General features: G+C 47.8%; 1 long non-coding RNA gene across 1 annotated transcript in view; it reads left to right on the top strand.

The window, feature by feature from the left end:
• Positions 1-203: 203 nt before the first annotated feature.
• The window catches only part of LOC114011020 (uncharacterized), an 87,220-nt gene continuing 71,990 nt past the window's right edge, over positions 204-15,433 (top strand). Inside the window, exons 1-2 of the long non-coding RNA XR_003552735.2 lie at positions 204-3,905; positions 5,204-5,351. This is a non-coding gene — a long non-coding RNA (uncharacterized LOC114011020). The remainder of the gene's footprint in view (positions 3,906-5,203; positions 5,352-15,433) is intronic.

Below are 15,433 nucleotides of genomic sequence, written 5' to 3'. Positions count from 1 at the left end.
GGCTTGGAGACCATCCTGGCATCACTGTGACCAGGATTTCACCAGGCTGGTGCACTGCGAGGCTATCATCATCTGAAATCTCTGCTCCTAGAAAGAGCTGGGACCTGCTCCATATCTCCTGAGGACGGAGAAGATCTGTCCTTGGTTGCATTTAAACTGAAGGGAGTGAGAGTGGAAGCAAGATGCAGCCCTGTCGAGTTTGCCTGCTGCTGCATAGGAAGCCTTCCTTGGTGACACAGGCCAGGCACAGGGCAGATCCCACAGCCCTACGGTCTGTCTGATGTTGGGGGTGGGCAGAGCTAACCTGCACACAGGAGATCTCCTCTTGATGGTGACCCTCTGCTGAGCCTGGGGAATGCTGCAGCTGGGTGCTGCCAGTGACAAGCCATGGAACAAGGCCAGCAGCACCATGGAGGTAATCGGAGAGAAAGCCCAGCGTGGCAGGGGAGCTGGCTAGCTCGGGGCCTCTCTTCTGCCACAGCCACTAGCAGATGTGAGCCTTGTGAAAAGCCGGTAGAGGACAGGGTGTGGATTACATGGTTATTTGCCTGTGATCCTCTGAGTTCTGGCTCACAGTCCTTCTGGAGTAGTGGTTGTGTCTGACCATTGCCCAGAACTAGCTGGTGGGGCTGTGCTCTAGGGGTGTCTCTGAAGCCTCTTGGAACCCATGAGTACATCTGGGCTCCACAGCATTCTGAGCAAAGGGCCACATGCTGCCCATCCTCTTTCAGCCTGATAGTGAATAATTTCACTGGCACCTTGTGATTCCTGCATTGTGAAAACAGGGGCCGGTGCACATACAGCGTGCTCCGGTGATCCCTCCTGCTAGGGGCAGGCCCGCCTTCCTGGCTGCATTTGTAGGTGCGTTGTCTGCCTGAGTGCTGCTGGACCCTCCGAGGCAGGCAAAGGGCTCAGCCCACTCTCAGTGATGCAGAGGCCACAGGCGAACACATCCTCCCTTCCCAGGACCGCACTCCCGTGCTTCCTTCAGCAATGGGGCTGCCGCCTGTGGCTCAGTCCTCCAAGTGGTTAAGCCTTCCCTATTTGCTCAGAGAGCTGCTATGCTCAGAATCAGATTCAGCCTTTAGAATTAACCCCGTCTGTAAGGTCCGCTGCCTGGATTCCCCTGACCAGCCATGCAAAGTAAGATCTCATCTTACTGCCATATTCGTCTTGCACTGTCAGTTTTACCCAACTCCTAAACACTCAGTAATGGCAAGACTGTCAGGGTATTATTTATTCGTTAATTTTCACTCACTTGAAGAATATATCGTTGTCATAATATGGCACATTGGACTGGGAACAAACTCCCTATGCAGACAGGGATTAGGGCCATTTTTCAAATGCTGCTGACTGTTGATTTGTACATTGTTTGAAGGAAAAAGGCCTTGTTAGAACTCCATTTTGAACATTACTTTGACAGAAAACAGTGGGCAGTTTTTGCATCCTCTCTGATACCTAGGGGACAAAAGGGTGCCGGTGGCAGGGATGCGGAGCACTAACCCCTGTGGCAGTATGTGCCCAGCACTGCATACATAGAGTTCTTATCTGTGCACCCAAAGCTAATCACGTGAACCTCATCAAAATCCACTTGTTCATCAGCTGATACTACAATAGCTGCTGGCTGCTCAGCCTCTGTCCCTCATCACTGTTCTCCAGAACTGTCTGCCAAAACTTGATCAGTGAGGAGTTTAGGTATTTTTGTTTAGCTGCAGTACGATCCTGGCTGGGTAAGAAAAGCAGCAGGCTAGTGCCACCATGAGCTGAGCACTGGCAGTAGCCAGTCCCGGGGCAGCTGGTCTGCTCAGGGGAGGGATGGGGAATACCAGGGATAAGTCTGTTAAAAATGGGAAGAAAAAGTTGATCTTATATGGAAAAGGTGAAGATAGGCACAAGTCTGCAGGCTGATGTGAAGGGAACATGTCTGTGGTGAGACGAGGAGGCTGTTTTATGCCAGCTACAAGGTTCCTGTTGTGTCCTCACCACTGAGGAGTGCTGGGACAAGGACCTTTGCAGTAATATCCTTGCTGAGATGCTGTGCATCTCCATTCACGTGTGCCAGGGGCGAAGTGGGAGCTGTGCTGTGCCTTTGCAGAGCTGGCTTCTTGTGGAGCTTGGGGAGAGCAGGTCAGGCAACACCCTCAGGTCTGTCACCTCAGGTCTCCTCAGAGGACTGTAGGGTTCAAGGGCAGCTTGATGATGGAAAGGAGAATTGGTTGATGTTTAAAACTGCTCCATTAATTGAGCAACTAAAGCAGATTTTTATATTAAAGATGGATAATATGGGGAGAGAGGAGGGAGTAGGGCTGTATGTCTGAGCCAGGGCACTTGCTATTCTCAGGTCTTCTGAGTTACTTTTCATCACCTGAACAGCTGCCGGTGGAGAGGTCTGGGAAGGAGGGATGGTAGATAGGGTAGACCTCACAGTTCAGCCACTACCTCCCAAAGCTGAGTTTCCTGTTTGCTTCTAGGCCAAAGCAGTGAGTGGAACGGCTGCTGCTGATGGGGTGTTCTGAGCTGTGACATGTCTCTGGACTTCCTGCATGAAAGGCAGAAAAATAAAAAGGAAAATTAATCTCTTGGGAGCAAACAAATCCAGCTAGCAACCTCTGCTACAGTTTGTAGCCTGCATAAACACAGGTCTGAACTAGAACATTTGTTGCAACCGTTCAGTGATCCCTGCTCTTCCCAGATTCATCTTATGAACTGGAAAGAACTATTTGTCTGCCCGTGTGCCCTGAAGTACTACTATTTGTTAAAACCACATGCTGCAAAGGCCCTAGACTTGAACTACTGGATATGTATAGAGAAAAGCAAATAAAGCCAGCTGTGATATGTCCATTTCACCTAGATAATATTCTGATCAGGCCTGATTTATTACCTTTATGTCTTAAGGCCAGGCAAGCCTCGTGGTGCCCCACCAGTCATAAAGTACAATGAGGCAGGAGAAAGAGGGTTTGAGAAAGGAGAGACAGAAATCCTGTTTGCCTGTGGAGATCTGCAAGTGCTTCCTTTCCAAGCTTTCCAATTCACACAGTGCTGACTAGTTTGTCACTTAGCTGGCGCTTCAGCTGTCCCTGCTGTCTTGGTGCCAGGGTCATGCACGCTGCCTTCCACACGGCTTCTGCAAGCCCTGCTGCCTTGGCTCAGGAGTGCCAGCACCACTGGGGCACGATGCCCATGGCTGCCTAGGGTGGCTACAGCACTCACCCTTCTGCTCTGTTCTGCTTTGCAGAACCTGACCTTCATTCTTTGAAAAATTATTACAGTTAAGAAAGCCCAGGCAGAAACCAAGTTACCAGTGAGAAGAACCATATGAATATCACCTGCGGACTGGGGATAAATAATAAGGCAAGACAAACAAGGCACACAGAGGGTAATTAAAACCACAATACCTAGGGATATCTCTAAATTAAAAAAATAATCTTCACACTGAAATTGCAAACTGATGCATCTCAGTGTATTAATTCTTCCCAAATTAGCAGTGCCTAAAGAACAGCTGTCATTATCTGCTAGCTTCAGGGAGTGTGATGGGGTGAGCAGAGCAGCAGAACTTTGGTCTCCCCATTGAGCGTGGCTCGGTGCTTGGGACCAGGGGAGGGGAGGAGGCACGGTGTCTCTGCGTCGGGCTGCCCGCTGCCCTGCAGCTCCCTGCACAGCATCCCAGGTGCCAGCATGGCCTGAGCTCCCCGCAGGTGTGGAGGGAGAGGCGGGCACAGGGTTTCCCCAGCAAAGCGCCTGCTCTTTCAGCCAGCTGCCGCTGCTGTGGCTGCCATTTCATCATCTTCTTTCGTGTTTTGAAGCAGGAGAAGAAACTGCAGCTGATGAGGATCAAAACCTTTGTGATGTCCAGTGCCTTTTGTGGGGAACTTGGAGCAAAATCACAAAAATCTTCCAGGAGATTGGTTCATTTTTAATGATATAGGATTATAGTTTGTCTGTTTAATTCAACCTGAGTGACATAATATCTTTCATTTGGACTTATTACCAGCAGAGCAGTTAGTCAGTTGGAAGCAGACCTAGGGCAGGGCATTTTGTCATTATTTTAAATTTTCTGTATCTGACAAAATTGAAGGCCTTGGAAAGACTAGAGCCATTGTAAAGGACAGAGCATCAGAGAATAGGTCACACAGTGTATTAAAGAATAGAAATTGATTCATTCTTTCCTCTGTTGAATAAGCAGCTGTACTTTGGTCCCTGTGATCCATGAAATAAGCTGTCAGGGAAATAGGAAATGTGCCACAGTTGAACTTCACTCATTGATTTTGTTCTGATCCAAGGTGCAATATTAAAATGCATTATGGTGGGTGCAGAATCTGCAGCAGTGACAGCAGCTAGGCCTAGCTTGCTAGTCAGTTGTCTAGGCTATTTGTTATTGAATTAGTAGTGCTTTGCAATCCTGGGACTCATTTACCTAGGTTGTCTGGTCAGAGCCAGCTAACAGGAGGAATTTCACAAAAGCAACATTTGATAGTTTTAAATAAAATCAAAGGCTACAGACAAGGCTCAGGAGGAGTGGTTCTAACAAGATCTATTGGCCCTTCTATCTGGAGAAACAATTTTCAGACAATTCAGAGATTCTGACAGTAATCAATGTAAGCAGGGGTAGCAAGAGACTTCTAGAATATGGGATTACTGTCTTGAGCACGTTAGGCCAATTAATGCCTGTAACTCTAATAGACTGCTTAGCTGCAAAATTAAATGGGGAACATTCCCATTATTGCATAAAAACTATACCCACTTCCATTTTTTATAACAGAACACACCTTTGTTTATACACCTTTTCCCAAGTAAAAAACTGACCTTGTTGTGCTGTCCTTAAGTAGTGTACAGAGGAATGCCTGCAACTATTATTTGCTATCATAAGTCTCTTTTATCCATGTTGAAGTCTCTTTTGCTTCTTTTGTGAGTTCTTACAAGTTTTATTAAATAAAACATCATTTTTGTTGCCTTTGCTTTATTTGCCTCAAAATTGTGATTCATAAAGATGGATTTTTATAATTAAGGTAGAAATGAGAAATAACCTTCTATATATAATTTAAAGTGTTGAAATTATAGAGACTATCTAAATTCTGCTTTAAATCACAGGAACAAACTGTTCCCCATTAGCAGCCCTAATTAAATCCATTTTTCTAGAGTCTTTGGCAAATTCCACTTTAGTAAAGCTGTATTAAGCTCTCTTTTATTTCCTCTTGCTTTGCAGAATTCTCTGTTTGAGATGAATAATAGGTCGAATATAGTATGTGACGGCTCTGTAGATTCTGAAGATATAATATGAACAAATACATTGCTCTGGAAAGCTGGCATAAGAACACCAGTGAGGATTTAGGAGAATCTCAACTACCAGACAGGTAGGAGCACTACCATTCTGGCTTGGGGAGTTTATATGTGATGCAAGAATTGCCAAACATCATGAGCAAAGAGGCTGTGGGAAGGTGGAGGAGGCTTGAAGAAGGGGAGGAACAGGAGAGTACTGAAGCAAGCAGCATCCTGTTCCCCCTCTACGCAGCACACTCAGGTGTTGTGCTCCTGAGCTCTGGTTTACCACCTGCTATGCGCCACCACTGTTATCCTCGGCCTTTCTGGGGAATGAGTGGTTGCAGAGGGGTGGAGAGGAGAAAACTTTCTGAGGATAGCCAGCTCTGCTTTTCTTCAGTACATGCAGTCGTGTGGAGATGTGTTTTCTGCGAGGCTGTGCTGAGTTGCCTGTAGCATCTCTCTGAGTCAAAGCTGCCTAGCAGGGGCCATGCTCCCGCTGAACTCAGACCTGTTTCTGCACATAGATCAAAACCCAGCCTGGGTCACTGGTCCTGTGCACAGACAGCTTTGCTAGGGTGATACTGATGGCTTGACTGAGGAAGCAGCCAGAGAACCCACCTAGAACAGCCCCTCATTTTGCAATGCTTGTGTGTGAAGATTAACTTACTCCCAATAACCTGCAGCAGTCCCAGAGCAGCAGGCTTAATCCCATCCTCAAGTGGCTCCATCATTCATTTACTGTAACAATTGGCTTTAGCCTTCGATTTCCTCTGTGGAGCATATTGGAAAGAGAGAGGCTGAGCTGTGAACATTAATAACAATGAATAATAACAGTACGAGTTCCACAAGCTTTAACAATCAAATGAATCAACAATCAGGAGAGCTTCATTAATAAATACTTGCTGGGGTTCGATGACAAGGGAGCTAGTGCCAGAGGTGTGTGTATCAGTTAAAGGCCGTTATTCTGTGTGATCCACCTCTCAGCCCCTTTGCTTACCTGGTGGGTCCCATATTCTCCTCCATGACCTGCTGTGGAAGGGGGCAGGGGCCAGAAGGAGCAAAGTAGCAGACAGCTTGGGCTGTTTTGCTCTGTTGGTGTCTATTGGGTTTATGTGGCAAGGTTTTGGTAGCAGGGGTCTGTGAGGGTAGCTTCTGTGAGATGCCAGAAGCTGCCCCCATGTTGGACTGAGCCACTTCCAGCTGGCTCCAAGGTGGATCTGCCACTGCCAAAAGCTGATTCCATCAGTGATGGTGGTAGCACCTCTGTGATAATGTATTTAAGAAGGGGTAAAAACTGCTGCAGAACAGAAGCCAAGAGAGAAGAGTGAGAAAATGAGAGAACGAACAACTTTGCAGACACCCGGTTCAGTGCAGGAGGAGGCAGGAGGGACTCCAGGTGCTGGAGCAGAGATTCCCCATCAGCCCAGGGGAAGCCCACAGCGAGGCAGGCTGTACCCCAGCCCATAATGCCCACGGAGCAGATCCCCACCTGCAGCACATGTAGGGGCCCACGCCAGAGCAGAGAGGGATGCCCAAAGGAGGCTGTAACCTGTGGGCAGCCCACGCTGGAGCAGGATCCTGGCAGGGTCTGTGGCCCTGTGGGGAGAGGAGCCCAGGCTGGTGCAGGGCTGGGGACCCTGTGGGTCTGTGCCTGAAGCACTGCACCCTGTGGAGAGGACACATGGGAAGGACCCGTGCTGGAGCAGGTCATGAAGAACTGTGGCCCGTGGAAAGGATCCTTATTGGAGAAGTTCATGGATGGCTGTCTCCTGTGGGAAGGACCCCATGCTGGAGCAGGTAAAGAGTATGGGAAGAAAGACCAGCAGAGACAACATGTGATGAACTGACCACAACGCCTCATTCCCTGCCCTCCTGCACCACTCAGGGTGAGAAGGCAGAGGAGTGGGGGTGAAGGAGTGAAACTGAGCCTGGAAAGAAGGGAGGGGTGGGGAGAAGGTGTTTTTAGATTATTTGTTCTTATTTCTCATTATCCTACTATCCTACCTGTTTTTATTGACAATAAATTAAATTAATTTCCCCAAGTAAAATCTGTTTTGCCCATGACAGTAATTGATGAGTGATCTCCCTGTCCTTATCTAGATCCGTGAAGCTTTGGTTGTGTTTTCTCTCTCTGTTCCTGTTGAGGAGGGGAGTGATGGAGCGGCTAGGTGGGCACCAGGTGGGCAGCCAAGGTCAACCCACCACAGTGTCATGCTGCAAGGCAGGCACATGCCCTTCAATGCCAGGCAGGTGGGTGCTGCTTCCTCTCAGCCTCTGGCTCACACCCAGAAATCCCTGCTGGGTGCAGCAGCTCCATGCACCACCCTGATTCACTGCCTTCGACTTTGCGTGGTACCACAGGGAGCTTCTTACACTGCAAAGGCAGCGGTACGGGGTTGGGGCTGACTTGTGATCCCTGAAAATACAGGCAGGAGCAGGTAAACAGAAGTTGGTATAATGTTCTGCCATTTTACTTACAGAAATGGAGTAACTTTGTGATTTGGGGTAGCATATTCCCCTTCCAAAGCCACCAAAGTAAAAGCTGGGAAAGACCTCTTAGGTTACAGTGTTCTCCCCTCAGGACAGAGTGAGAGGTGCAGGTGAGGGCTGTCTAGCTCATTCATCTTTTGTAGCTTTCTCTTCAAGTGAGCTCAGCCTGAGCTGGTTTATAACCTTTTATACAGAGCAAACTCCTGCATCAAGAGGAGCGGCCCTGGTCATTAGGCTTTTACTGTAGCAACAACAAAAGGAAACGCAGGCTTTGTTCAGTCTGGTTTGAAATCCAGTATAGAGTGATTGTAATTCAGCTAAGGAGGGGGTGAGAGCAAACTACCAATGTGTTCGTTCATTTCAGGAAAAGAGAATGACATCTTCTGTAATCATGATTAAAGGAGCTGTTAATATCTCTTTCAGGTTTTCCTGTTACCATAAAAGCCAGAGATTTAGTTTTCTTTCTTTGGAATTTGCAACAAATATGTCATCTGCCTTTTTTTTTCTGGGCTGTTTGAAGTCAGTTTTGTGAACTTCCATGTTTTAAATAACACAAACTATTTTCTGCTAGAAGCCCTGCCCCAAGGCACATGATGCTAACGGAAAGGACAATTGGTTTCAAGAGAAATCACGGAGTTCTGGGGTAAGGTAGAGCTCTCTACAGTTACAAGGCATAAACCTAGGAGCTGTTGTGCTGAGGATCTGTGCAGGAATCGGGCTGCCTGCCAGGAAAAGCTGCCTCCCTTCTAGAGGCATGGGATTCCACGTCAAAGGCAGGGACAGTGAACCTCATTCCAGCGTGTCATCTCACTGTTTCCTGCTGCTTTTATGCATTCTAGTGATGCTGCTCCAGTCTCTGAACCTCCTCCACCCTGCTATACCTGGTATGTAGGAGCTTTCATCCAGCTCCACATCACAGGCCAATTATACCACATGCTGCAGATGCTTGTGGGATGCAGGCTCCAGCATGGCTTTTTTGGCCAGGGCAAGCGTGTTACATTGCTGTGCCAACAGATCAGGTCCACCTCTGAGTGAGACTGGAGAATATTTCACAGCCCTAGTAACATCCCTAAGCCCTTTACATACCTGTGCCCACGGTGAATTGTGTGCACGTCTGGCCCCTGCATGGAAGTAATGGAGGCGATGCTGGCTCAGTTGAAGGTCCACAGTAAAGGAAGAGTGCAGACTGGCACTTGATTTCTGAGAGCTTGGTGATGCCTTTTCCTGCTCCAGAAGAAGTGTCTGCACCTGTCTCCCAGCATGTCTTCTGTGACCAACAGTTTTGGAGTGCAGAGGTACTCTAAGGTCACAGGGTATGTGTGCCCAGAGAGCACAGTGGTGCGGCTTCAGGCTCTCAATCGTTTTTAAGTCTCTTTTCTCTGTGATGGCATCTGTCCGTTCATCCACCCAGCACCTGGGCAGATCAGCATTGCTGAGCACATCTTCTGACACCCAGTGCAGTCCATACTTTCAACCTCTGACATGTGGTTACTCCTCTGGGCTTTGTTCCCAGACTGCTTCACTTCACAGGCCTAAAAAGGCTTGTAGTAGCAACTTACAAAACCAAGGCGGAGTTGCAAAATGAACAAATAGATCATGAAAGAAAGCACTCTGGTTTCTGGTGGTTTCTTCTGCCATTGATATGTGCATGCAATGCGGCCAGAATTGTCATTCGGGAAAGCCCCAACGACAGTGGAGGGCATCACCCCACAGACATATATTGAGTTCTGTCACCTGCTGCAGGTTTCGCCTTCAGGCTGACTAATGCTGTGCAGACACTGAAGCTGTTTTCTCTTAGTGCTGTTGCTTTTCCACCTCCTATCTGTGTTTTGGTCTGCTTGTTGTCTATTTCCACTGAATTCTCCTCTTGGCATCAGGAATCTCTTTGTCAAGTGGAGAGGGTGCTCGGCAGCCTCAGAGCTCTCCATCTTAGTCCTCTGTGGCCTCTGGGCCTCATTGCCATTCCGGGTTGCAGGGGCTATGGAGAGGTGCTGTACTTTTACAAGAACAACTTGTGAAGTACCATGTGACAGTTTGTCTTTGTGGAAGTGCTGTTCCCAAGATGCAAACAACACCCAGTGCTCTCATTTTTGTCCTTGATCACACATGGGTGTCCTTATTTCTTGAGAACCTCTGGGACCCATTTGGATTGCTCCTCTTAAGTCCACCTGAAAGTTGATATTCAAACTCCTCATACAAGATGAAAGTGCCTCTCCTTCCATGAGGAGGCACTGACCGTTGCTCTTTGAGCACAGTGTTGGCATACGCTCTCAGCACGTGCAAGGGCACTGCATCTACAGCACTGGCAGCTTGGGGCTTTGCTGCCTTAACTCTGCGGTTGCTCTGACCTCACAAGCTGGGCAGTTGGGTACACTTACCCAGGGGAGAGCTATGATCAGAAACCCTGCGAGTGCTCCTTGCGCGTGCATTGCAGCAGCAGAAGCTCCAGGCTCTGGATGGAGCCAATTTGCAAACCATCAATAGGTCACAGTCACAAACTGGCTTCCCAGGCTGCTCCTACACCAGGCAGGCTGTGAGCTGCAGCATCCCAGCTGGGTGCCAAGACAGTGCTTTACATTCTGCATGGAGCTCTGACGCAGCATTCTCCAAACTATCACACTGCAGCAAGGTCTTTTACCATCTCATACCAGCACACTCTTCATACAGTCCCTCTGCTTCCTCCTCACCTCATCCAGGGCCCACTCTCTTCTCTTGCTTCTTCCTCTCTCTCTCTTCCTTGGCTGCTCCCTCTTCATTGGCTGCCTAACCACTTAACCAAAGCAGTCACACCTGCACTTCATCTACCTCAGCCGCCCCCACCCCCAAGCCAGCCCACAGCTGTGTATTGTCAATGTTAATTAACCCAGATTCATCCCTCTGCAGAGCTCTACTGCAGTTTTTGGTGGATAGGATATCACTTCTCAGTGCTCCCTAATCTACTGGCTGCATACAGCTGCTTCTTCCTGTTTCAGATGTGGGTAAAGTGATCCCGTACCAGCAGTGATGCTGTAAAGGCCATCAGACTTGCAGAAAATGTTATATAAATTAAATAATAGTAATAATTTAATGTAGATGCTGTTAATGATTATGAACTCAGCAAGACATACAGCCTCTTCAGTATGTTCTGAGGGTGGGACTTGCATTTGCCTCCTCTCCTACTGTGATGAGCTACTATCTGGATTACCAATTTTTCCAGGATTTTTCAGCAGAAGGTCCTGCAGTGTGCCATGCCGGGCATTTCTAAGGATCCAGTAGATGTGTCATAGCCCTGCTGCTCTGACATAGCACTGTCTGTGTTCCCAACATGTCTTTGTGTTTTATTGCTTGATTATATTGGTAGGTCTGCTACATCTTGCTCTAGCGATCTGTTGGATTTCACTCTTTACCTACGGTCTATTTTCTAACGCTCCCACATCACTGTAAGGAGATTGTCTCTTTTTTTCCAGGCCATATTTGGAGTCTTGAGAGATGCGGTCCCCTGTGTTGGTAATGCAACAGGAGATCACTGGGGAAGGCCAAAGTTGCTGCTGGCTCACAAGTCACGAAGCAGCCCTGGAATGTGTAGTTTCAGTTAAAAGTGACCAATGCAGATATGAATTATTAAATCTATTAGCACAGGGCTGCCATAATGAAGTGTCAAATTCTTCACAAAACCAATTCCTATTAAAAAGACCTAAGATTAAAAGCAGAATAGATTCTAAAATGATGAGAACTAAGAGGAATGAGAGAACACAGTATTGATCATACACAACAGTCATGTCTATTTCTATTTAGAAATATGAAAAACAGATTAAGGAATTAATGATTCAGTGTCAAAAAGGGGCCCAGAGGGGGAAAGTCTATTTGTCATGTGACTGTGCCTGTAAAAACCTCGGCATTGTCGGGAGCTGGTAAGAAGACAGGTGTGGGAGAGGGGCTAAGTGGCAGGGGTTGCAAAACCCCAGCACAGTCTGTACAGGGAAGGGATGTATCCGTTTTTAACTCCATGACAGTGAATGGCCATTGAAGGCCTGGTTGCTGCTCCTTCCCCTCTCGCTCTTGCCTGGCTCCAGCATGGGGTCCCTCCCAGGGGGTGCAGTCCTTCAGGAACTGCTCTAGTGTGGTCCCCCATGGCTGCAGTTCCTGCCTGGAGCCTGCTCCGGCCTGGGCTCTCCACAGGGTCACAGCTTCCTTCAGCACATCCACCCGTTCCAGCATGGGGTACTGCACAGACTGTGGGTGGGATCTGCTCCACCATGGATCTCCGTGGGCTGCAGGGGGACAGTCTGCACACAGTCTTCACCACAGGCTGCTGGGAAACCCCCACTCTGGCACCTGGAACACCTTCTCCCCTCCGTCTGCACTGACCTGGGGGTCTGCAGGGCTGTTCCTCTCACGTATTTTACTCCTCTCTCCCCTGCTTTTGTACAGCAATTTTTCCCCTTTCTTAAACATGTTATCACAGAGGCACCACTGGTGTTGCTGGTGGGCTCAGCTTTGGGCAGTGGTGGGTCTGTCCTGGAGCCAGCTGGAAGTGGTTCTGTCCAACACTGCGACAGCTCTTGGTCTCCTCTCCCCAAGGCCACCCCTGCAGCTGCCCACTCCCAAAACCTTGTCATGTGAACCCAATACAGCAGCAACAGCAAGTCTTAAAGAGGGAACTGCACAGACACTGCCATACCTGGAAAGAATTTCTGTTTGCTCTGAAACCTGTGCAGGCTTTTCCTTACTGAAGTTGGGCAGCTTTTCCTTGCTTCAGCCTGAATTCGCATCCAGGAAATCAGAAATGCATTGCAGAAGACTAGAAAATTTAAACCAAGGTGTGAGGCAGAAACTTACACCCTGAGTTCGCCTTTTGAGACTAAGGCTTATGATAGGAACGGGTAACAGATGTAGAAGCAAGCTTGGAGGGAGTTTTGATGGAAGGTTTTGTTTCCAGGAATAACAGTTATCAGCATTTCTTAGCATACAGTATAAATCTGCATGTCTAACTTTGTTGATCAACTCTCATATTTGCATGTGAGCATCTGTGGGTTTGTGCTCTGGAACAGAGGGCTAGATGTCAGGGGAGACCCACACTTCAGTTTAAGCTTGTTCTCCACTTACCGGCTGATTTCAGAGAATGTCCCACAGTCATACACCTCCTGGGAAATGTATTTCAGTTGCCCATAAATTCATTCCTAAATCTTCAGAAATGCTTTTTCCTTTAACCTTTTCAGTGTTCCAAAATGCAACATGTGCGGTCTGTGAAGAAGGAGATGCTTTCTGCCCCTCAAACACAGACATAATCATGTTTGAGAATGTCTGAGCTTACTCATTATTCATCTAGTCACATGTAGTGTAATTCTGGCAATGCGTGAGTGGCTTTCCCTCTCCCAGGTATTGTTGCCTAGAGGGATGCACTGCAAGGCAGGGAGCGTAGGTTTTATTCCGTTACCTGGTGCTGATTGAATGCACGGCCTTGGGAAAGTTATTTGACCTCTTTGCGGATCATTTTCTCAAAAAACAAAATGGGCACAAGGAAAATTGTCCACTTACATATCCGCTAGAAGTCTAAATTCAAGCAGAAAGGCAGTCAAGAGATTCTGAGAGGAAATGTAGAAAATATTTGAGAATTTGGTGTCTGAGTCAGGGAAAGATATTTGGAAAAATTCCCCTTGAAAATCCCCTATATGACATAGAACTACAGCACTTGTTTGCTACTGACATTAATGTATCAAGTGTGTAAAAGGTCCTTCTGCATTACCCACAGGTTTGCGGTCATGGGGGGTACTGGTACGTCTTCCATGTTGCTGGTGCCATGGGGTGATGGAACCATCTCACAGATTCTACTTGTTTTAGGGTGGCAATGCTTTGTTCTGTGTACGCACACATGCATTTCTCTAATTGCTATTCAATAGTCTACATAAAGCTCCTTGCAATGTTTTCAGTGAGATGAAGTGACTTGTAAAAGCATGATTTACTCAAGCAGGATTCTTGTCTGCAGGTCACTGGTCATTTGTTGCACCTCTTCTTTTCAATGCATGGGGCTGGTGTCATCTTCTGTCGGCACCTATTTTGCACGTGCAGCCTCTTTCTGCTTGTGTGTGAGCCAGCGGTGCGACTGTGCACACCTTCCTGTGCGTGTATTGCGGCACCTTCCCACACATAGGATTTAAAAGGCAAATCTTAATTTTGCAGAAATTAATTGTGTTAGCAAAATGGTCTTTAAAACACTCCAGAGAATGTTCTGTCAGCTTGACAGATGAAGGTAATGCTACAAAATGAATTTTGTTGACAAAATAATTTCAGGGTGTTGATAAAATGTGTTTTGTCTTCAGAGTGAAAAATACCAGACTGACAAATACCATTGTCCTTAGAAGTGTTTTTTCAGCTGTCAGTCAATTATTCCCTTTTTAAGCCAGCCAATGATAGTTCTTCATATCTGGAAAAGCTTTTGTAAAAGATAGCATAAAGCTGTGAAGGACAAAATAATTAAACTTTGATTTGTTGCTTTTAAATTGAAAACCGCTTTGTTACTTTGATGAACAAGGATTGGTCGCCTGCGAAGTGGAAACAGGTGGCAAGCATTTGATGGAGATTTGACACGCGTTGTGGAGAAGAGAGGGTGGATTTGGAGCTGGGTTTCTTGAAACAGCTGTTGGTTTGGAAACTTACTGCTAGGCTCTTTGAATACGTTGCGAGCTTTTAAAATTGGTTTCCTGCAGATTTCACAAGCTGGTTGCATGCACTCTGAAGTCTCTTTCTTCTTTCCGTTATGTTGCACCTCCTGGGTGCAGGAAAAGGGACATGCAGCTGGATCTCTGGCCCACAGGGCGGTGGGTGCATGGCCAAGGGGTGCAGGCAGACAGGGGCAGGTGGCAGCATGCGGACAGTGGCTGGTGGGCATGGGGGGCCCGCTCCCTGGAGCCGTGCTCCTTCCCAGTGACTCTGTTCTGCTCTAGCAGCATCTTCCCATGGCTCCTGCCTGCAGGGCTGGGCTGCTTCACCCTGGCGAGGTACTGCCGGCCCCTTGACGCACCGGGTTACAAGTCTCGCTCTTCCCATTGCAGCCAGAAGGCCCTGGGCTTTTATCTTGCACATTTTTAGTATGGAAAGCCTTCCAGGGTGACAGCCCAGAGGCCACTGGCTCTGCGCAGAGCTGGGCATGATAGGCAGAGGTGTCCTCGCTCCCTGCTGCTCAAGGCGCTACTGCAAGACACAGGTTGAGAAGCGGAGAGAGTGGATGAGGCTGCAGAGTGCACTGCAGGGGAGGCAGGCTCAGGAGCTGCCTGGCTGCGTGCTCTGCAGGTGTCGAGACTTTGCATCAGTATTTCCTATGGTGACCTGGCAACAGCAACAAAAGCGCACTCCTGGAGCACAGGCAACCAGCACGGCTTGCAAATGCTGATCCCACCACCAGGCTTCTGGCTCAAACCTTAATAATATCTACATAGAAAAAATCTGTGTCCTTTCAGCAGCTCCCAGGAATGCTAGGCTCCTTATCATGACAACTGTATCAGGTCAAGCCCAGAAAACCAGTGCCAAACCTGATGAGATTTAATTTTTAGTTGCTGGACTGAAGTTCTGCCTGGTGCAGCCCAAGGAGAAGTTAACCAAGTTACAGTAGGGGTAAATATGGAGTCAGTATAATTTCAGTCGCTAAGTGCATGGAGAAGTTTCTCCTAGATGCTGTTTTGGGTGAGGATCTCTTGGGCTCTCTAGC

This window comes from Falco peregrinus, chromosome 5, assembly GCF_023634155.1.
Source record: "Falco peregrinus isolate bFalPer1 chromosome 5, bFalPer1.pri, whole genome shotgun sequence".
NCBI classification, from domain to species: Eukaryota; Metazoa; Chordata; class Aves; order Falconiformes; family Falconidae; genus Falco; species Falco peregrinus.
Note: the sequence above shows the minus strand (reverse complement) of the source record. Positions and strands in the feature narration are given on the sequence as shown.